Source organism: Zophobas morio, unplaced genomic scaffold (assembly GCF_036711695.1).
Source record: "Zophobas morio isolate AGI-343-1 ecotype UQ-CSIRO unplaced genomic scaffold, CSIRO_AGI_Zmor_V1 ptg000012l, whole genome shotgun sequence".
Classification (NCBI taxonomy): domain Eukaryota; kingdom Metazoa; phylum Arthropoda; class Insecta; order Coleoptera; family Tenebrionidae; genus Zophobas; species Zophobas morio.
In genome coordinates this window covers 11344194-11366929 of record NW_026972117.1, presented here as the reverse complement: position 1 = coordinate 11366929, position 22736 = coordinate 11344194, and the positions used below count along the sequence as shown (strand labels likewise).

The 22736-nt window shown below is 28.7% G+C and overlaps 1 protein-coding gene across 3 annotated transcripts in view; it reads left to right on the top strand.

The window, feature by feature from the left end:
- LOC135127768 (potassium voltage-gated channel protein Shaker) overlaps positions 1 to 22736 on the top strand; it is an 843060-nt gene that overhangs the window by 874 nt on the left and 819450 nt on the right. The gene's annotated exons all lie outside the window — the stretch shown is intronic.

Sequence of the window (22736 nt, the reverse complement as noted above, 5' to 3'; positions counted from 1 at the left end):
TCAACATTTAAAATTTATATATTAATTAAAACCCTTTAAACATTTATAAAAAAAATAATTACTAAGAACATCAATTGAAAACATCTTCTCCTTTGAGTGTTTCATCAATGAAAATTTGATTTTCATAGATCTAGACGTAAGAGTATAAAAGACCTCATAGTTTTGGTTGACCTTGTTAAAATTTTTTAATTTAAATTCAGTATTTATAACTTATGACTTAATCCAAAAGACTTTAAGCCATTCAAAAAAAATAACGTTATGAAGATTATCTACTGAAAAAATGCTTCTTCTTTAGCTGTTTAATTGATGAAGATTTAACTTTTATTTAGCAAGATGTAAGAACATAAAAGACGTTTTCAAGAAGTCAAGACTGAGCATTTAAATATTATAACCTAATTACAAGACTAAGTTCTTTAAGAAAAACCTTATTACTTAAATTATCTACTGAAAAAAACCTTCTTTTTTAAACTTATTACAGATGAAGATTTGATCTTTATTGATCTAGAGGTGAGACGTATAAAAAGCTCCTTTATTTTGCTTAACCTTGTTGAAACTAGTATTTTAATTAAAATTCAACATTTAAAACTTATAAGATAACTAAAACGACTTTAAGTGGTTATAAAAAAAAAACGAATTACTTACTAAGAACACCTACTGAAAAAATCTTCTCCTATGAGTGTTTTTTGATGAAGATTTGATTTTTATTGATCTAGAGGAAATACTATAAATGACTTCGTCGTTTTGCTTAATCTTGTTAAAATTTATATTTTAAATAAATTTCAACATTTAAAACTTATATGTTAATTAAAACCCTTTAAACATTTATAAAAAAAAATAATTAGTAAGAACATCAATTGAAAACATCTTCTCCTTTGAGTGTTTCATCAATGAAAATTTGATTTTCATAGATCTAGACGTAAGAGTATAAAAGACCTCATAGTTTTGGTTGACCTTGTTAAAATTTTTTAATTTAAATTCAGTATTTAAAACTTATGACTTAATTCAAAAGACTTTAAGCCATTCAAAAAAAAAAATAACGTTATGAAGATTATCTACTGAAAAAAACTTCTTCTTTAAGCATTTTGTAGACACAGACTTGATTTTTATTGAACTAGACGTAACTAGCATGTGCTTTAGATAACTAGTTGAAGTTTTACATGACCTGATTTAGATTTTATCCTTTCTTGAAATATATTCTGAGAACTAGGTTAATTTTAAAATGATCTCAAAAATCTTACAATTAGTTTTCAAAATATAAAATCATATTAATATTTTTGAGCATTTTCCTCAACTTAAATTTTTCAATGTTTGCCAAATTTTATTACGTTATTATTCGTGTGAAACCTTGTTAAAATTCTTACTTAAAAATAATGTTGTCCGGTTAAATATCGGGTGATTTTTCAAATTTCTGCTCTAGTTGGCCATGTCAGCCGTTTCATTTGCACTGTCGAACTAGAACACAAAATTAAATAATCACACGATATATTAACAACTAACAATGAAATTTTAATAGTCATTAAAAACAGTATCGTTTTCCACTTTACACAGCACGCAACAGTGTAAAAAATGTTAGTTTCTCACTTAATTTAGCTGTGAAGATTCGTATGAACTTTTTCTTCACTCTATTAAATTTTCCTATAAGTTTTACAGTAAACTTAAGTTTTTCTTAGTTTAATGCTGGTATTAGCCGACGCAAAACCCGCCGTTTTCTCTACGATTTAATTAACGTCCTTTTCGGATGGATGTTCCTCGTTTTCGAATTGTCAACAGTCGATGCGAGCTGAATACTAATTACTTCGTTAGATGATGGAGAGGGTCCTCGTTTACTGAGATTTAGAACTGACGTTATGGAACATCGGTCTTGAAGGGGTTTTGTATCGAAAAAATCTTACGTCAAAATACACCAGCTGAGTGATATTACAATCAACATTTATTCAGGTGAATCTAACGTGGTTAAAAAAATATTAACTTTACCGAAAAGCTTTTCCCTGTTGTAACAATTTCGAGACCGCAATGTGAAACACAGTTAAAAATAGGAGTCCGAATAAATTGAACTAAAAATTCATGCAAACGCTGCAAATATATTTGTTTAAAAAAAAGCAACATTTACATCTGTGCTGAATTAAATTTTATTTGACTGTTTTTCCAGTATCGAGCAAAATAGCGTTGTTCGAGCTTTTAAGTGGAAATGTGTTCCCAAAGCTCTGACGGTTTTTATAAAACTATCATCTCAGTGTTTACAACAAAAGAATGTAATAATACGCCACCAGCTTTGAAGGCGGGAATTCTCTTCCTGCTATTATTATAAGGAATTTGTAGCTGAAAAGCTCAAACTGAGTTTACCATTTCCTCCATGTGATGGTTTTCAGTCCTTAACCCCCAAGTCCCTATTGTTAATATACTTAAGGTAATCTAGGAAGTTGAAATTTAATTTCTCGCTTCAAAAGAATGCAACAATAACTTGCCGTCCTCCTCAGAACTCGGCAAATTTAAATTCCTATTTACAAAGCGTAAAAGCAATGAAATTCAGACGACATTTGAACTGCCCAAAACAAAGGAAGCAGATGTTAAAAGAGAAATTTTATTACGAAAAACTCATTTAATTTAGCCATCTCAGTTTTTAATTTTAATTTGTAAATGTGTAGAAGAAAGCGAGTTTTTGCAACATGCTGTGTAATCATAGTTATTATTTCCACGCTACACTTGCACTTTATTGTAAAGTATCCCTAACCAAGTCGTTTATTTTCGGGATTAAACCGAGATCTGGAGTCGAAGCTGAAAAATGATTAAATTTTAAGCAAGCTGCTTCGAGCTTTGGGCTAAAGTAAACGAATGTGGGATGGAAGAAATTCCCAATGTTTAAATAATTTATCGGCCTACGGGCAACGAGAGTTATGCTTTAATTATTTGCCAAGTTCAATGGGTCATAGAATCTTGTCATTTCTTCTGCGCCCGAGGAAATACCCCGCATGAGCTTTACTAATGGCGAACGTGGCGTGCTTTGAATGCGGGTTAAAGTTGAGCTTTTAACTATTATTTGTCACTTTTCAATGTCGCAGCCGAGCTTATTCGCGATAAAAGCGAACAGAAGCCTGCGTGCACTACCATTTAATTCAGCTGAACGAAACTTTAATTATTTTCCGCCAAAAAAGTATTTATGAATAAATCATTGAACTTTTGATGTTTAGCGCAGATTAGAATTTATAAGTGGACGGTTGGCGGGTGATATTTTTATACCCAGAAGGTGATACGTTGCCATTTTGCTTACTTGTAACCAGAATTTATTCCCCCAATACTTACAAATTGTCTTTCTGTGTTGTTCGGGTATCGATTAGTCCTTTAATAAATAAGCCGCTTCTAAATTTACTTTAGTACCGCCAGAATTAAACTATAACTTTTAAAATACGACGAAAATTGATTTACCGCGTCCGCAGTATGGGAAACCTTTCGTTGTTAAAAATATAACGTATAAATTATGAAATAAATTAATTTAGTCATATTAACTAGCGGACGAAAATGTATATAGGAGCTTTCCAACTTATCATTGACGACATTTTTATATTTAGAGCGAATGGATATGTTGAAATGACTTTTTTAATCCGGCGCAGTGATCGATGGTGGTAATATCAAAGAGAAGGAACAGTCATAATTTTTTACGTAGCGAAACACGCTAAATTTATAAATTAAAAAGAAGTACAAGTTCTGCGGTCGAATGTGACAGCACGAAGTTAGGGTTGAGGAAGCAATTTTTTATGGCTTCTCTGCAGAATATATAATTTTAGACGGGAATTTAGTACCGATTTTAAGTGGACAAATATTTTATGTTTTTATGACGCTTTAGCAAATTTAAATTTTGAAATAACTGTCTGTGTACAGAAAAAAGACAACTAGAGTTGGCTGTTTTGTAGCTTCTGTCACATCAAATTGTCAATTTGTTTTCGAGTTAGTATTTCCTGACTGACAGCAAGACCAGTTCCAAATTTGGTTTAATTTTAAAACGAGCACTGTCAGTTGTTACAGAAATACACTAAATAAAATATCATGTTTTCTAAAACTTTATTCGTTTATATTGAGTTCTTTTTATAAAAATAGAACTGATGAATGTTTTAAAAGTTAAAAAAGTGACACCTTTCATAACACTGTGACGGAAAATTTGTTGTGAAAACAGAGGAATTAGCGGAAAAAATCAGTCACAAAAGCGGATGTGTTATTAATAGAAAATGGAATTTCCATATTGATTTAGTTGGCAGCAGTGTTATTTATTTTTCAAAGTCGACGTGATTGAGTCATCAATAATTGTCCACTTAGTGACTTTCCTAGCGCTGTAACAGATCATTTCAGCTTCAGTACTCCGATAATGGAATTTTCATTTCAAATCAGAAAACCTGGATCGCGTCCATGAATTTTTGACGAACTGTGCTGTATACGGAAATGAATGTGAGAATTTTTCCTTCTATAGAAAATAGTGCCAACGTGATGACTTTTCAAGTGAACCATCGTTATGTGTTTGACAAATTTGTCACATTTACATTCTAAATTGCTTCTTGTGGAATCTGCGTTACTCAACTTAAGTTTCTAGCTGATTTGGTTTTCTTAACAAAGTGTTAATGTCAGTTTCTACTGTTTTTATAGCGTATTTATTTGTGGTTTATCTATCTTTTTTTTGCACCGAATGACGTTTTTTGATTCTTTTTTTTTTTGTTTTACTCTAATTATTGATCTTAAACTTTTTGTTTTGTAATGAAAAAATCCATATATGTATTACTTGTTTTTTTTTATTAGATATTTATTCTTGATTTGATGTTTATTTCGATAATAATAATTTTAAGAAATTTTCTCTTTTTATGTCTTATTTCCTATATGGTATAATGTAGTTTTTATTTTGATTAAAATTCCTCTATTTTAGTGGCATATTCTCAGGTCATTAGATCGTTTTCCTCTTTCTAGTTCTTCCGGTTTTTTTTTGTTTCCTTCATTACCATCGAGGCTGATTCTCTTACAAAATATCCTTAAAAGTAAAACCAAAAATTCACTTAATCGTGTGTTTTTAATTAGGACTTCGTGCGGTAAATAAAATAATTTGTTTTCTCTTTCTTTATCATTTTTCTTGTTATACTGTAATTATTTCTGAACATATCGTAAATTGAATCTATTATTTTGAAATGAAAATTCATCTGTATTCGGTTTCGTTTTTTTTCCTATCGATATTTTATTATTTCTATAACTTTTAGTAATTTTGTGAGTGTTGTGCTTTTATATTTTATTTCTTATTGTATAATTTTTTGGTATTCTGAGGTTTTTATTTTCATGAAGATATTGAAAAATACTTACGTTTTTTCGAGTTTTTTATATATTTGTAGCGTTTTTGTGTCTTTAGAGCCTGCTTCTTTAACAAATTTTGGCGTATTCTTAAAAGTAAAGTAAAAAGCTCAATTATTCGTGTCTTTTTAACTAAGATTTTTGCGGTAAAAACTTATTTCTTTTTTTTCTTTTATATTTTTCTTGTTACAGTGTAATTGTTTTCGAACAGATATTAAACTGAATCTATTATTTTGTAATTATAATTCATCTCTATCTTATTTCCTTATTATCTTGCATAATTATCACTTTTCTTGAAGAGATGTTTTATTATTATTACTTCTGTTGTTTCCTTTATTGCGGCCGATTCTGTTACAAAATATCCTTAAAAGTAAAGTCAAAAGTTCAATTAATCTTGTGTTTGTAACTAGGATTTCTATTCTATTCCCAGGTTTGTATTCTCATGAAGATATAAAAAAAATACGTTTATGTCTTTTCAATTTTTTTATATATATTTGTAGCGTTTTTAACTTTTTGTGTCTTTAGAGCCTGGTTCTTTAAGAAATTCCCCTGTTTTACTGTATCCTTAACAATACAGTGAAAAATTCAACTATTCGTGTGTTTTTAACTAGGATTTTTGCGGTGAATAAAATAATTTGTCTTTCCTTTATTTATAATTTTTCTTATTATGCCGTGATAGTTTTTGAAAATATCTTCAACGGAATCTATTATTTTGCTTTTATCTTGCATAATTATCACTCTTCTTGAATCGATGTTTTATTATTTCTATCATTTTTAGTAAAATTTTGTGAGAGCCCTCGTTTTATATTTTAATTCTTATATACATTTTAGGTATTTTGAGATCTCTATGTTGATAAAAATATTAAAAAATATTTGTATGTTTTTTTTTTAGATTTGATTTTATATATTTGTGGTGTTTTTGTGTTTTTAGAGTCTGTTTTTTAAAGAAATTCTTCTGTTTTAATAGCATGTTCTAAGGTCATTGGGCCGTTTTCCTTTTGTGTCTCTTTCTATTTCTTCCTTTTTTTGTTTCTTTTATTGTTGCTGATTTTCTTACAAAATTTCCTTAAAAGTAAAGTCAAAAGTTCATTCAATCGTGTGTTTTTAACTAGGATTTCTATTCTATTCTCAGGTTTCTATTTTCGTGAAGATATAAAAAAAATACGTTTATGTTTTTTCAATTTTTTTTAATATATATTTGTAACATTTTTGACTTTTTGTGTCTTTAGAGCCTGGTTCTTTAAGAAATTCCCCTGTTTTAGTGTATACTTAAAAATAAAGTGAAAAATTCAATTATCCGTGTGTTTTCAACTAGAATTTTTGCGGTGAATAAAATAATTTGTCTTTTCTTAATTAATTTATAATTTTTCTTGTTATACCGTAATATTTTTCGAAAATATCTTCTACTGAATCTACTATTTTGTTTTTATCTTGCATAATTATTATCACTCTCCTTGAATCGATGTTTTATTATTTCTATCATTTTTAGTAAAATTTTGTGAGAGTCCTCGTTTTATATTTTAATTCTTATATACATTTTAGGTATTTTGAGATCTCTATGTTGATAAAAATATTAAAAAATATTTGTATGTTTTTTTTTAGATTTGATTTTATGTATTTGTGGTGTTTTTGTGTTTTTAGAGTCTGTTTTTTAAAGAAATTCTTCTGTTTTAATGGCATGTTCTAAGGTCATTGGGTCGTTTTCCTTCGGTGTCTCTTTCTATTTCTTCCTTTTATTGTATCTTTTATTGTGGCCAATTTTCTTACAAAATATCCTCAAAAGTAAAGTCAAAAGTTCAATTAATCGTGTGTTTTTAACTAGGATTTCTATTCTGTTCTCAGGTTTCTATTTTCGTGAAGATATAAAAAAAATACGTTTATGTTTTTTCATTTTTTTTTGCTTATTTGTAGCGTTTTTAACTTTTTGTGTCTTTAGAGTCTGGTTCTTAAAGAAATTCCCCTGTTTTAGTGTATCCTTAAAAATAAAGTGAAAAATTCAATTATCCGTGTGTTTTTAACTAGGATTTTTGCGGTGAATAAAATAATTTGTTTTTTCTTTTTTATACATTTTCTTGTTATACTGTTTGTTTTCCAACATATCTTAAACTAAATCTATGACTTTGTAACAAAAATTCTTCCACGTCCTCTTTCGTTTTTATCTTACATGATTATCATTCTCCTTGATTCGATGTTTTATTATTTCTATAATTTTTAGTAATTTTGTGAGTGTTCTGTTTATTTAGTTTATTTCTTATTGTATAAATTTTTGGTATTCTCAGGTTTATATTTTCATGAAGATTAAAAAAATACGTTTGTTTCTTCATTTTTTTTTATACATTTGTAGCGTTTTTATCTTTTTGTGTCTTTAGAGACTCGTTCTTTGAGAAATTCCCCTGTTTTAGTGCATCCTTAAAAATAAAGAGAAGAATTCAATTATTCGTTTGTTTATAACTAGGGTATTTACGGTGAATAAAATAATTTGTGTTTTCTTTATTTATAATTTTTCTTGTTATACTGTAATAGTTTCTGAAAATATCTCAAACTGAATCTAATATTTTGTTTTTATCTTACATAATTATCACTCTTCTTGCATCGACATTTTATTATTTCTATAATTTTTAGTAATTTTGTCAGAGTTCTTTTTTTATATTTTAATTCTTATATACAGTTTAGGTGTTCTGAGGTCTCTATGATGATAAAGATATTAAAAATTACTTGTATGTTTTTTTTAGATTTAATTTTATATATTTGTAGTGTTTTTGTGTTTTTAGAGTCTGTTTTTTTAAAGAAATTCTTCTGTTTTAGTGGCATATTCCAAGGTCATTAGATCGTTTTGCTTTGGTGTCTCTTTCAAGTTCTTCCTTTTATTGTTTCCTTTATTACTACTGTGTCTCATTTTCTTACAAAATATCCTTAAAACTAAAGTCAAAAATTCGATTAATCGTGTGTTTTTAACAAGTATTTTTGCGGTGAATAAAAAAATTAGTTTCTTCCTTATTTTATAATTTTTCTTGTTTTACTGTAATTATTTTTGAACATATCTTAAATTGAGTCGTTATTATGTGATGAAAATTTATCTCCATTTTATTTCTTTTTTATCTCACATAATTATCACTCTTCTTGATTCGATGTGTTATTATTTCTATAATTTTTAGTAGTTTTGTGAGTGTTCTCTTTTTATATTTTAGTTATTTTATATATTTTTGGTATTCTGAGGTTTTTATTTTGATAAAGATTTTAAAAAATACTTTGGTTTTTTTAAATTTGGTTTTATAAGTTTGTAGCGTTTTTGTTTTTAAAGCCTCGTTCTTCAAGAAATTTCTGTTAGTTGCATATTTTCATCTCATTCGATAACTTTCCTTTGATATCATTTTCTAGGTTGTCTTTTTTTTGTTCCTTATTTCTGTCTTGGCGGATTTTCATCAAAATATTATATAAGTACGGTCAAATAATTCCGTTATGAATGTGTGTTTTTACTCATTTTTAGAATAACTTAAGTACAAGAACCTGGAATTTATGATGGCTTGCCAACCCCACATCGTTCTTAAATCAACTGAAACAAAATTCGCGCTTACAACAGCCTGAATTTTTGATGCAAAAATATTAATTTCGAACCTTTTTATTAAGTCGAATAAAAAAGTCAAAACACTGACGCCAGACCGTACTAACTTTTAATTTATAAAAAGCGCTGCCCCTGGCCTTTTCCATAAAATTTTGGTGAAATATTAACCTCTAATTTAGAAAATTAATTCCAAACTTTCCTTTTGATGTTGGAAAGGGACTGCTTTAGCTGTGTTACACTAAATCAAGAAAACTTTCTAAATTGCGAAATACAGCAGAAAAAAAATCACGACACATTCAACAATTAAAGTAATAATTAACAAAAAAATAAATGTATTGGGGTTAAGTGTGTTAAGTTACTGGACTGGATTTTTGTAAAATAAAGAAATCCCGACTCGTTTTTGGCCAATCCTGGAGTGGCATAGTGAAGATTGTATCACGTCGCTTTGCATTTATTAAGAAAAGGTTATCAACGAAACGATATCACAAAGATAGCAAATATTTTTTTAAAAATAAAGTTGAATCGTGTTTTGTAAACAATTTCATTTTAAACTTGTACAAAATTCTGCGCCGGAGTTTATTACCAGTTTCGCTCCGGTCACAATCTGGAATTAGCAAACTAAGCCGAAATTTGAATTTTGTTGCCATAGGTCATGCAATTTTTTAAGACTGTCCCACATTTGCCTAGTTTTTCCACCTCTGCGTGCCTCGACACTTGACATATTTAACAAGTTCATTTCTTTAATAGCCATACTTGATTAAATTAAATGCGTGATCACTGTGAATTAGCCTTTTTAATTATTTATTAGTACAAATAAATTTAAAACCAGCTAGCTTCACATTTATTTACAAGAAAATAGTAAAATTTTTCGCCAGACTAGACACAGGTGCACAGTGCCTCAATAACCCTCTCCTGGTGAAAAATGCGCCACCAATAGCGACTTTACGCCATATAAATTTTCTTGTTTTGATGAATGGACTTTGTATTATTAAAAAAGGTCTCGAAGCAGCGGGAGCTTTCTCCCCTATTGAACACGATCAAGATAAAAGCTACATTGGATTTATCCCCCATGAAGTTCTCCACCTAATCTCGCAACCTTTTCACTCGCAACTTTATGAAAATTCGATAAGAAACTCCGTTTGTGTAATGAAAACTAGTTGTTGGCACAGTCAGAATTTAATTACGTTTGACGTATGTGGAGAAATTCGCCGCTCTTAGCGGCCCGTAATGACTTTAACCCGACAAATTCTTTGGCGTTGCAGGAATTTTGTCAACTATTTCCTGCGCATCTATTAAAATTCAGCTAAAGGCTCCAATTTAATGTTGGTGCTGGGGAGCAAATTGTTCACAGTATGGGATGTGTTCCCGCCGGGACAGATTACGTGAAAGCTGGTCAAAATTGTCACCTTCGGCACACTTTATGCGTTTACAGTTTTTAATTACTGAAAAATGGAGTTTTTAAATTTTATTTCCCGAGCGTAAGCTGAGAAAGTCTCCCGTTTCCGCTGGTTTGTCTGTCTGTCTGTCTACCGTTTGTTCAGATTTTAATTTCCCAAACTACTAGACCGATTGTTATCATACCTATAGTATTTTTTCTTATTTTATAAAACAATATATTCCTGCACTTTTGGTGTCGAGTTTTCACCGTAAACATCCAGATTTTTGGAAAAAAATTCAAAATTGTATAACAATATTTTGTAACTTAACTTTGAAACTGCAAAATCGAATGCTCTGAAATCTTGCAAACGTTTTAAAGTTACCGTATTCATGGTAAATCGTTATTAAAAATTTATTTGTTTATTCGCTTCCAAAAAATTAATTACGTCATGTCAAAATTTTACTACTCATTGTTTTTAGATTACAGGGTGACTAAAAAAAAATAATAATGAGGCGGTTTGTATTGATTAAATCAAGAACGACTCATTCCATTTTCCCTTGCAAACTTAACTTTAATATTACATACATATCTTTATTGGACATAATTTATAAGTATTATTATAAAAATTAAAATTCACATCACAAAATCAAATCTTAAAATTTTTTGAAAAATCTGGATTTATTAACCTTCGACCAATTTTTTTTTTTCTTTAATTTTTCAATTTTTCCATTTTTCGGGTTCAATTTTTCGTTCTTTCAACTGTAGTTATTTCAATTTTAGGACAATTTTGGAATTTTCGATATTACGTTTTTTGATTTTTCGATTTTTCAGTTCCTCTATTTTTAAGTATTTGATTCCTCAATTTTTCCTTTCCTCAATTATTCAACTTCTTCAGATTTATTTTTCTTTTTCTCCATTTTATAGCACAATTTTTCGTTATTCAATTCCTTGACTTTCCAATTTGCTTTTCAATTTGCAATTTTTGGATTTCTCGATTTTCCGATTTTATTGATATTCAATATTTCGTTTGTTTTTTATTTTGCCGTTTTCGATTTTCAAGTTTCTTAATTTTTAATCTTTCTGTTTTTCAATTTTTCAATTTTTACATTTTTCGTTTCTTCACTGTTTCAAGTTTTTGATTTCCAATTTTTACTTTTTTCAAAGTTTTCATTTTATGCTTTAAGTATTTGTTTTCAATTTTTGGATTTTACAATTTTGCAATTTTTCCATTTTTTTAATTGAAAACCGAAAAATTGCAAATCAAAAAATTGGAAAATTTCACATGGAAAAAAAAGAAAAAATAGAAAATCAGCACATTGAAAAACCGAAAAATTGAAGAATTGAAGAACTGAAAAATCTTTAACTTGAAAAATTAAAAACAGAAAACTCGTAAAATTGCATATTGAAAAATTGAAGAATCTAAAAAATGAAAAATTAAAAAAATTGAAAAAACAGAAAATTATAAAATCGGAACATTGAAAAATCGAAAATTTGAAAATATGAACAATTAAAGAATCAAAAAAATGAACAATTGAAAAAACAAATCGAAAAATAGAACACACGAAAAATTAAAAAAATTAAAATTGAGAATACAAAAAATTAAGAAATCGAAATATTGGAAAATCGATTAATTGAATAAATATAGAAAATAAAAACCCATACAAAAATTTGCAAAATCTAAAAATTTAAAAATGGAATGCAATGTAATAATAACGGTTTTTAAATTTTTATTTTCTGGATTTTGTCAGAATTTTTATTTTATCATTTCCTTGTATTTTTTCCATATTTCTCTTCAGATTGTATTATTTTTCGTTTATTCAATTGTTCTAATTTTCAATCTTCAATGTTTCGATTTTTAAAATTTCCAATTTTCTAATTTTTGGATTTTTAGTTATCCGATTTTCCGAATTTTCGGTTTTGTACTTTTTAGATTTTTAAGGTTCTCAACTTGAATTTTTCGTTACTTAAGTTTTTCAAATTCTTGAATTCCAATTTTTAGGTTTTTCAAAGTTTTCATTTTATACTTTTTCATTTTTGAATTTTTGATTTTACAATTTAGAATTTTGCTATTTTTCCAATTTTTTTATTAAAAACCGAAAAATTGCAAATCGAAAAATTTGAAAATCCAAAAATTGAAAATTTCACATTGAAAAAAAGAAAACATAGAAGATCAGCACATTGAAAAAAATCTTTAAATTGAAAAATCAAAAATAGAAAATTCGTAAAATTGCATATTGAAAAATTGTATCTAAAAAATAAAAATTCAAAAATTGCAAATCGAAAATTTGAATAAACAGAAAATTATAAAATTGGAACATTGAAAAATCGAAAATTTGAAAATATGAAAAATTAAAGAATCAAAGAACTGAAAAATTGAAAAAAGACAAGTCGAAAAATAAAAAAAAAATTAAATTGAGAAAAAAAATTACGAAATCGAAATATTGGAAAATTGAATAATTGAATAAATATAGAAAATAAAAACCGATACGAAAAATTGCCAAATCTAAAAATTTAAAAATGGAATGCAATGTAATAATGGTTTTTTAATTTTTATTTTCTGGATTTTGTCAGAATTTTTATTGTATCATTTGCTTGTATTTTTTCCATATTTTTCTACAGATTTTATTATTTTTCGTTTATTCAATTGTTCTAATTTTCGATCTTCAATGTTTCGATTTTTAACATTTCCAATTTTGCAATTTTTGGATTTTCAGTTACCCGATTTTCCGATATTTTTAATTTTCGATTTTGCACTTTTTAGATTTTTAAGGTTCTCGACTTGAATTTTTCGTTACATAAGCTTTTCAAATTCTTGATCTTCAATTTCTAGATTTTTCAAAGTTTTCGTTTTATACTTTTTCATTTTTGAATTTTTGATTTTACAATTTTGCCATTTTTTTGAATAAAAAAAAATTGAAATATCGAAATCTAAAGAATTGGAAAAAAGAAATTAAAAATCTATTAAAACGTCGAAAAACTGTAGAATTGAAAGATCGAAAAATTGAAAACTTAAATATTGAGAAATTGAAAAATTTAAAAACGAAAAATTAAAAATCGAAAAATTGAAAAAAATTAAAAAGTTTTTGTTTTAGGATGAATTCTACTTTTTGTTAAAAACATACCGTTTTTAAGTATTTATCACAAATTTGATTAAATTAATCAAAGCCTAATTATCCAGTTACATTGTTTACAACAGAATCGTTTTAAAATCCAATAACTGAAAAGTGGAAAAATTCTAAAATCGTAAAATTGAAAATGAATATTAAAAAAAATGTAAATCAAAAATTGAAGAAATCATGAAGTTGAAAAATTAAAACATTGAAAACTGAAAAATTGCAAATCGAAAAATCGATAAATCCAAAAATTGAAAAATTCCATATTGAAAAAAAAAGAAAATTATTAAATTAGAACATTGAAAAAGCCAAAAATTGAAGAAATAAAAAATTGAAAAATTAAATTTGAAAACTCATGAGATTGTAAATCGAAAAATTGAAAAATCTTACATTTTAAACATTCAAAATTGGAAAATCGAAAACTGAAAAATTTACAAATCAAAACTCGAAGGGTTATAAAACTGAAGAAAGTTTGTAAAATCTAATCACTCTGAAAAAATGGAAAATTTTTAAAATCGTAAAATTGTATAAATGGAATATTTTAAGAATTGTTATTATTACTATGTTTAAAAATCATGTAATTAAAAAATCTAAAATTGAAAAAATGTAAAACTAAAAATTTGAAAATTGAAAAATCGAAAAAATTGAAAACCGAAAAATTGCAATCGCGTGATTTGAAACATCCAAAAATTAAAATTTCTCATCAAAAAGAGGAAAATGAAAAAATTAGACAATTGTAAAACCAAAAAGTTGAAAAAGGGAAAAATTAAATTTGAAAACTCTTGAAATTGGGAATCGAAAAATTGCAAAATCTAAAAATTAAACATCCAAAAGTTGATAAAGCGAAAGGCTGACAAATTTAAAAATGGAAACTCGAAAAAATAAAGAAATAAAAAGAAATCAAAAATTGAAAAATTGCGATTCGAAAAATTTAAGAAGCGAAAAATTATAAAAACGGAACATTTAAAAATCGCAAAATTGCAAAAATAAGGAAAATAACATACAAAAACGAAAAATTGCAAATAGAAAACTTGAAAAAATGAAAAATTGAAGCTATGAATAAATTGAAAAATTAAAAATCGAAAAATTGAAAAGTCGAAAATTTGAAAATCCAGTAATTGACAAATTCTAAAATCGTCAAATTGAAAAATTGAAATATTTTAAGAATTATTATTCTTATTACATATTTAAAATGAAAACTAGAAAACTTGTAAATCAAAAATTGAAGAAACAACAAATTGAAAAATCATGAAACTGAAAAATTTGAAATCGAAAAAACGAAAAATCGAAAATTGAAAAGTTGAAAAATCGAAAATTGAAAAAATGAAGGAAAAAAACGAAACGAAAAATTGCATTCGAAAAGTTGCAAAATCTAAAAATTGTAACATCCAAAAATTACAAAATCAAAAAAATTAAACTGAAAAAGCAAAAAATGGTAAAATTGGAACTGTAAAAAATCGAAAAATTCTAAAAGTAAAGAAAATAAAAAACCGAAATCAAAAATTGCATTTAGTAGATTTGAAAAAAATGGAAAATTGAAAAAGTGCAAATCGAAAAATTGAAGAAACGAAAAATTGTCAAAATTGAGAATGAAAAAATAAAACATTTATAAAATCGGGACACCGAAAAATCGAATAATTAGAAAAATAAAGAAAATAAAAAACTGAAATGAAAAATTACCAAACGAAAAATGGAAAACTTAAGAAACTCAAATCCAAAAATTGCAAAATCTAAAAACTGAAAATTTTAACAGTTGGAAAATTGAGAAGTGAATAAACTTGAAAAAAAAAACTAAAGAAACAAATAAATGAAGAAGTGGGAAATTCTGTGGAAATAACCTTTGACCAATTTTGATTTTTTAACTCGTTTGAATCGTAAACCCAAAACCTCTCTGTTCTCCTTTAATCAGATAAATTCAAACATTACTCGAAAGCTGAGCAGATTGCATTTTGGTTGGCCATCACGTGACCGGTCCCACTGAGCGCTCCTGAAACTTTGATGATTATTTTAAATCGTTGGTACTCCCCAGGGAAATAACCCAATTAAGAGCACATCCGGAAGTCTCACCGGAAACTCCGGCCTGGTCCGCTCTGCGAATTATCTCGGACGAATTTTTGATGTGCTTTGGTTGCAATGTGCACCCAAAATGAATAATGCAATATACTTCTGGCGACCGTAAAACTAAAATTTGCCTCATACGTTTCCGAGGTACAGATCGGGATCGATTTATGTTTCTGTTTTCGCGGTGTGCATCAATTTCCGAACTGCTTTATCGCGGCGTTTACGGACTCTATTATTTTGAAATATAGTATAATAAAGAATAAACATAAAACCGTCTGCATATTTAAAAATATTTTGGTGAATTTATTCGATCGGGTTGTTATTGTTACATTAAAATGTTTACGAGTGCTAGTATATTTTGTTAAGTACGTATTAATGCAGTTGATGTTGTTATTAAAAAGTAAAGGAATGGATGGAGTTGTGGGGTGTTGACGTTATGAATGCGTTTTTAAAATTGCTTATAGGCTTCAAGAGTTGGATACAGAGAGCGGATTAAATTGGGTTCCAGCACGGCCGGTTGGATGGAAGGAAATGAGAAATATTTTTCCAATTTCTGCGAGTTTCATCAAGGTTAAAAAAATACGAGCTTATTTTTGAAGAAAAGTAAACACTGATTATCATACACGTATGTTTGTAAGCATTATTTTGCATGCAGGGTTTAATTTATGTTTTAATTTAAATAAAGCAATCATAAATACCATTATCATGAATAAACACTGTCATAAAATGCTATAAAATCAAATTTATTTTAATATGCGTATTTTAGAGTAAATACCGATTTTTGACTTCCTGTGCGTAGGCTAAGGAAGTACTGCAATTGAGTCTATCGTGGGACTGGCTAATTTCACGATTTCTCGACGTTTCATGACCCCTAGAGTATGAAAAAATAGGTTTGCCGTTTCTGTCGGTCTGTCTGTCGTTTGTGTCGTTTTGGTTAAAACGCCGAAACTACTGGTGTAGACGACAAATAATAAATGATTTGTATATTTTTCAAAATAATTTAGAGAATGATATTATTTTGATGTACGAACAAGTAATATTTTACTAATATGTTATACAGTGGATATTTTTGTCGACAGACGGACAGACGGACATGTAGACAGACAGACGACATCGCGACATCCACATTTTTGTCTTCTACAAGCGGTGGAAGTAGGAGATTGCGAAAATACGATATGAGGGATTCATGAAAATAACCAAATTAAAATAATTAGTTAGTTTATGTTCGAGGAGTCAAAGTGATTAATAATTTATCTACAAGGGTGCCGTTTCGAGGTTTCGTTGCGGGTTTGTTGTAAGGCCGTAACATAAATAAGTTAAAGTACAATAACAGGTACAGGAGCAAAATGAATAAAATTTGCAATATTTTTTATTTTATTTGTTTATGGACAAAATATTTGGCTTTGGTTTAGTAAAAATACGAATCGTGACGTTTCTTCAATTTGTTTACGAAAAAATTAGTTATTTAGATACTATTTTTTCGCCCCAAAAATACAGTCTGGATTGTTAAAGTACAAATAACCGACGGAAAAAATGTATTCTCAGTATATGCTTAACTTCGACTGTGTATGTTCATACTTCGAAATAATTCGACTAGTAACCTGAGTATGCATTTGTGTTAAAAGAAAATAATGTGTTTAAAGAAGCGGGAGAATGAAACAACAAAAATTATGACGTTTTTCGAGTTTGGACCGTGTGAAATTTAAGAAAAGTTTCGACGTTTCGCTCACTTCGTAACAGCTATCTTCAGGAAGTGAAGGGGAAAGAACGAAGCGGTTTAGCTTCGGTTTCTCTCTTTTCATCGAACTTTTTGTTCTTTCGCCCCTAAAGATGCTCCTTATGAAAGTGGACGAAACGTCGAAACCTTTCTTAAATTTCACACGGTCCAAACTCGAAAAACGTCTCTATATTAACAAAAGTTATAACAATAATAAACAAAACCAATAGACCACAAATACAGGAGTAAGTACATATTTTCTAAAAGTTAAATATCCTTTCCTGCGTTAAATGTTGAGTTGGCGTCGTAAAATTATTGGTAATGATCAATTTTTTAATACTTCGTCACTCCTTACATATTTCGAGAAATGTCCAATCAATTGCAGCAATTTTTACGATTATTAAAAAAAAAATCCTATTTCAAACCGAATATTTTTAAAATCTTGCGCTGGGTCCATAAACACACTATATTTTTGAGGTCATCACGTCGAAATCTATATCTCATATTTTTTTGTGGATTTTTAGACAACTTTTACAAAAGATCAATTTTTCAATCCTCAGTAAAAAAAAATGTTTTTTTTTCGACCACTTTCCAGAAATTATGTAAATAGATTTTTTGTAGATTTCAACATCCAGAAATTATTTTCGGTCTCACTTCTTTTAACTCCTAGTATTTTTCCACAAACGCACAAGAAATTAGGGCAAATTTTACGATTTAAAAAAAATCACTTTCAAAATCAAATATTTCAAAAATCTTACGCTGGCTCCATAAAACCGCTATATTTTTCAAATCAGTATGTCGCGATCTATATCTTACAATTTTTTGTGGGTTTTTAGACAACTTTTTTAAAAGCTCAATTTTTTAATCAAAATGAAAATTTTGCCTCTTTTTCGACCACTTTCCTAAATTACTTAAAAAGATTTTTTTGTAGACCGCAAACTCCAGAATTTATTTATGGCTCCATTTCTGCGAAAAATCCTACCATTTTTCCAGAATCGCCCAATGAATTATGAAAATTTTTAGGATAAAAAAAAGACTTTTGAGACCTAATATTTCTAAAATCTTGATTCGGATTTATAATTCCACAATATTTTTAAATCAGCACGTCGAAATCAAAAGCCTAAAATTGATATAAAAATGTTTTACGGGTTTAGATCGTGTGAAATTTAAGAAATGTGTAAACGTTTCGCTCACTTTCGTAAGGGACATCTTCAGGAAGTGAAGGGCGAAAGAACGAAATGGTTTACCCTAAAGATGCTCCTTACGAAACGTCGAAACTTTTCTTAAATTTCACACGATCCAAACCCGAAAAACGTCTTCATATCAACAAAAATTATAACAATAATAAACAAAATCAAGGGGGTTTCACAAACCACAAATACAGGAGTACATATTTTCTAAAAGTTAAATATCCTTTACTGCATTAAATGTTAAGCTGACATCATAAAATTATTGGTGATGATTAGACAAATTAATTTTGGTTCGAATTTTGCCACCTACATGATATTCTTACTAGACATATAAAATTTAACAACAATCGGTTCAGTAGTTTCGGATATTAGGTATCTGTCTAATTAAAACCGACAGAGACAACAAACAACAGCTAGACGGACAGACGGAAACGGGCGACCTACTTTATCGAAAACATGGAAGTAGCCATTCGCCGGATGGACCCTATTACAATATTTCCGTATCTTACGTTCGGAAAATAAAAAGGATTCTCGACTAAAAAATCTAAAAGTTGAAAAACCGAAAAATCGAAAATCGAAAAATTGCAAGTCGAACAATTGCAAATAGAAAAACTGAAAAAAATGAAGGAAAAAAAAATTGCAATTGAAAAGGTGAAGACCTGAAAAATCGAAAACTCGTGAAATTACAAATCCTAAAACTACAAAATCCAAAAATTGGAACATCCAATAATTGGAAAATCAAAAAAATTAAACAGGAACAGCAAAAAATGGTAAAATCGGAACAATGAAAAATCGAAAAATTCTAAAAATAAAGAAAATAAAAAACCGAAATCAAAAATTGCATTTCGTAGATTTGAAAAAAATGGAAAATTGAAGAAGTGCAAATCGAAAAATTGTCAAAATTGAGAATGAAAAAATAAAACATTTATAAAATCGAGAGACTGAAAAATCAAATAATTGGAAAAATAAAGAAATTAAAAAACTGAAATCAAAAATTACCAAACGAAAAATGGAAAACTCAAGAAACTCAAATCGAAAAATTGCAAAATCTAAAAATCGAAAAATTTAAAAGTTGGAAAATTGACAATTGAATAAACTTGAAAACTCCGAAAATTTCAAATCGAAAAACTGAAGAAACAAATAAATGAAGAAGTGGGAAATTCTGTACAAGTAACCTTCGACCAATTTTGATTTTTTAACTCCTTTGAATCGTAAACCTTTATACCAACAAAAATGATAACAATAATAAACAAAATCAAGGGGTTTCACAAACCACAAATACAGGAGCGCATATTTTCTAAAATTTAAATATCGTTCACTGCGTTAAATCTTAAGCTGACACTTTATCTTTCCAAAACATGGAAGTAGCCGTTCGCCGGATGGACCCTATTACAATATTTTCGTGGCTTACGTTCGGAAAATAAAAAGGATTATAGACTAAAAATTAACGACTGTTGAAATGTGTGATGTTTTTATTAAATTTAGACTTGTTTTAAGTTTCTTGCTGCCGAAATAAGTCTACACATATTAAGAAAAAAAAAAGTAAAATGTAGAACCCCGCCCACCCGCCCTGTCGCAATTGTGCTGATTTTTTTTATTAGTCGTGAATCAAGAGGGCGGAGCTTAACTGCAAAATCCGTATGTTTTTGAGTTTGTGTAAAGCTAAAGATTAGGCCCCACCCATATTCGCCCGGATCTCAATTGGCAATTATGATGAATTTTTCATTCGTTGTCAGATCGAGGGGCGGGACTTAATTGCAAAATCCATATTTCCTTACAAAAATTTACCATTTTAAACGTGTTTTAAATTTCTAAGAATAAAACAGATCATCACAATAGAGATTGGGTGGGTGGGCGGGGTTTATATTTTTCCTTCTTTTCTTAATGTACATAGTATTCTTGGAACAACACGATACTCAAAAACAAGTTTTTAATTTAAATTTCTTGTAAAGAAATAAGTATTTTGCACTTAAGCTCCGCCCCTTTGGTCCACGGTCAATAAAAAAATCATCACAATTGAGACAGGGGGGGTGGACGGGCCTACATTTTGTCTTAATGTTAAAATATGTGTAGACTTCTTTTCACAACATGAAATTTAAAATATGTTTAAAGTGGAAAATTTGGAAAAGGAAATATCGATTTTGCAATTAAGCTCCGCCCCATAATTGAAAAATCCATACTTCTTTGGAAAAATGTACCATTTTAACCAGGTTTTAAGTTTCTTTTAAGATTTTTAAGATGTCTATGTATATTAAGAAAAAAGGCAAAATATAAGCCCCGCCCACCCACCCTACGTCAATTCTGATGATTTTTTTTATTCGACGTAAGCCGAGCACGTGCATAATCAATGCAAGAATTTAGTTTTGTAGGTCGCGGTTTACTTGTCAATTTTTTATTTTCTTTAAATATTTTTCTATTATTTAAAGTACTTAATTTCCTTTTATGGCCCTAGGGCATATAAATTTTTATATATCTGCAGTTCTTGTTTAAAACGGAATGTCGACAAAATAGCGCCGGGAAAATTCGTTCCTAAAAATAGCTTTGAAAAAATAGCTGTGTCAAATTAGCCCAAGATTTAAAAATAAAAAAAATAAAATGGGAAAAATCGTTGGCAAATTCGCAGTTTCATTTTTTATAAAAAAAGAGTATATATATTGTATGCAAAAAACTTCTATTGTCTCTGTGAATAAATAAAAATCAAAAAGTACAATACAAGGCGAATTCATAAACCACAAGTACAAGAGTACGTTATTTTATAAAATTTAATTGACAGCGGCCTACTTTTTCGTACTCTAGGGGTCATGAAACGCCGAAAAAATATGATAGTAGCTATTCGTCGATTGGTCCTTATTACAATGCTTCCTTAGCTGACACTCGAACCATTTTTTTATTTTTTGTGTACACTGCTTAATTTTCAATGCTTCTTAGAACAAATTTAGTCATAAATTGGGATGTTTGAAACTGAAAATCTTTGTAATCAGACCAAAATAGGGCAAGATTAAACGGACAAATCAGAAGGGAAAGATTCAAAAATATAAAATTAGTTTATATCACGTTTTACATTTTTTGGGTTCCCTAATGAACGAAAAAGTGGCTAAATTCTGTATAAAATTTCATTACCCGAAACAGGTAGTAAATACTTATAAGCGGTAACATATTTCGGGGTAATTTTCTCTTTATAAGATCGTAAATTTAATATTACGATCAGATTTTATAACATTTATTTATGGCGGTAGGTTTTAATCTTAAATGAGAACCCTTCCGAAAACTCGAAGTTGCCTTTTATACAAGAGTTTGTTACGAGGACGCTAGACAGTAAAACTTTTTGCTCTACTTTAAAGCTCGAATTTTTATAATGAGAACAAACGCCTAAAACTTCGCCTAATTAATTTAACTTTTTCTTCTGTCACTGTTCGTAATTACGATACTTTAGTTTGCAGTTTACTGCAATAGACATGACTCGCTAAATAATTTTTAACTAATCGGGAGCTACGAAAAACAAAGTGTTGTTGTTTGCAACGAATTGTTAGTTAAATATAATGAATTTAGACTTGGAGCCCCCGAGGCAACAAAGTAGCCTGCTATTAATGCCTTAGCGTTTGATAAGTCAATTTCAGAAGCGAATCCGTGAAATTCCAGGATCTTCACAGTAAATTTAATGTCCCTAAGAAACTTCCACTCTTACCAATTTTCTTTAGGTAAGATGATTTATTTAGTTCAGAGTTTCTAAATTCAGTCGGTCGCAGTAAATTGTTTCATCTAAACTTTTCTCATTTCGCCGAATTAATCAAGACGGAAAAATAGTCCGAATTAATAAGTGGCACAATTCCAGAGTATCCAACTTATTATTATTTATCCCGAGTCAAGAGGGAGAGATTTATCAATGTTTTGCGTCGTTTCGGCGCAATTTGTAAATCTAGGCAGTGGGACGAACAAGATGTCATGACAAAAATGCGAGCTTGTAGCGAGACCGACACTTTTATGAAAGCATTTTTCTAAGCTTTGTGCAGGTTTTGCAAGCACACGTAAATATGCCAGCAGGATAAACAGAATTATCTCATTGAGCAAGTTTATGAAGCCATGAAAACTGGAAACCGTCAAATCATATTAGCAAAGTTGGTGTGTCGTAATTTTATCGCGACAAAATTGTGCCAAATTGTTATCCTTATCTCGACGAGGAAATACGGCGTTGTTTTGTCGTGTTGTTAATGATTTCTCTCCTGATTTGAATTTACCAAAATCGATGGGAAAGAGGCACCGTGTCACCGTTTGAACAAATAACTGATTAGAGACATTTGAATACGGAAAAGAGAATAATTGCCGCGACGATTGCCGTAACCAAACAATTTGTTTTAGTCAATTCGTTTTGAATTTGGCCTGACTCCAGCACGTTGTG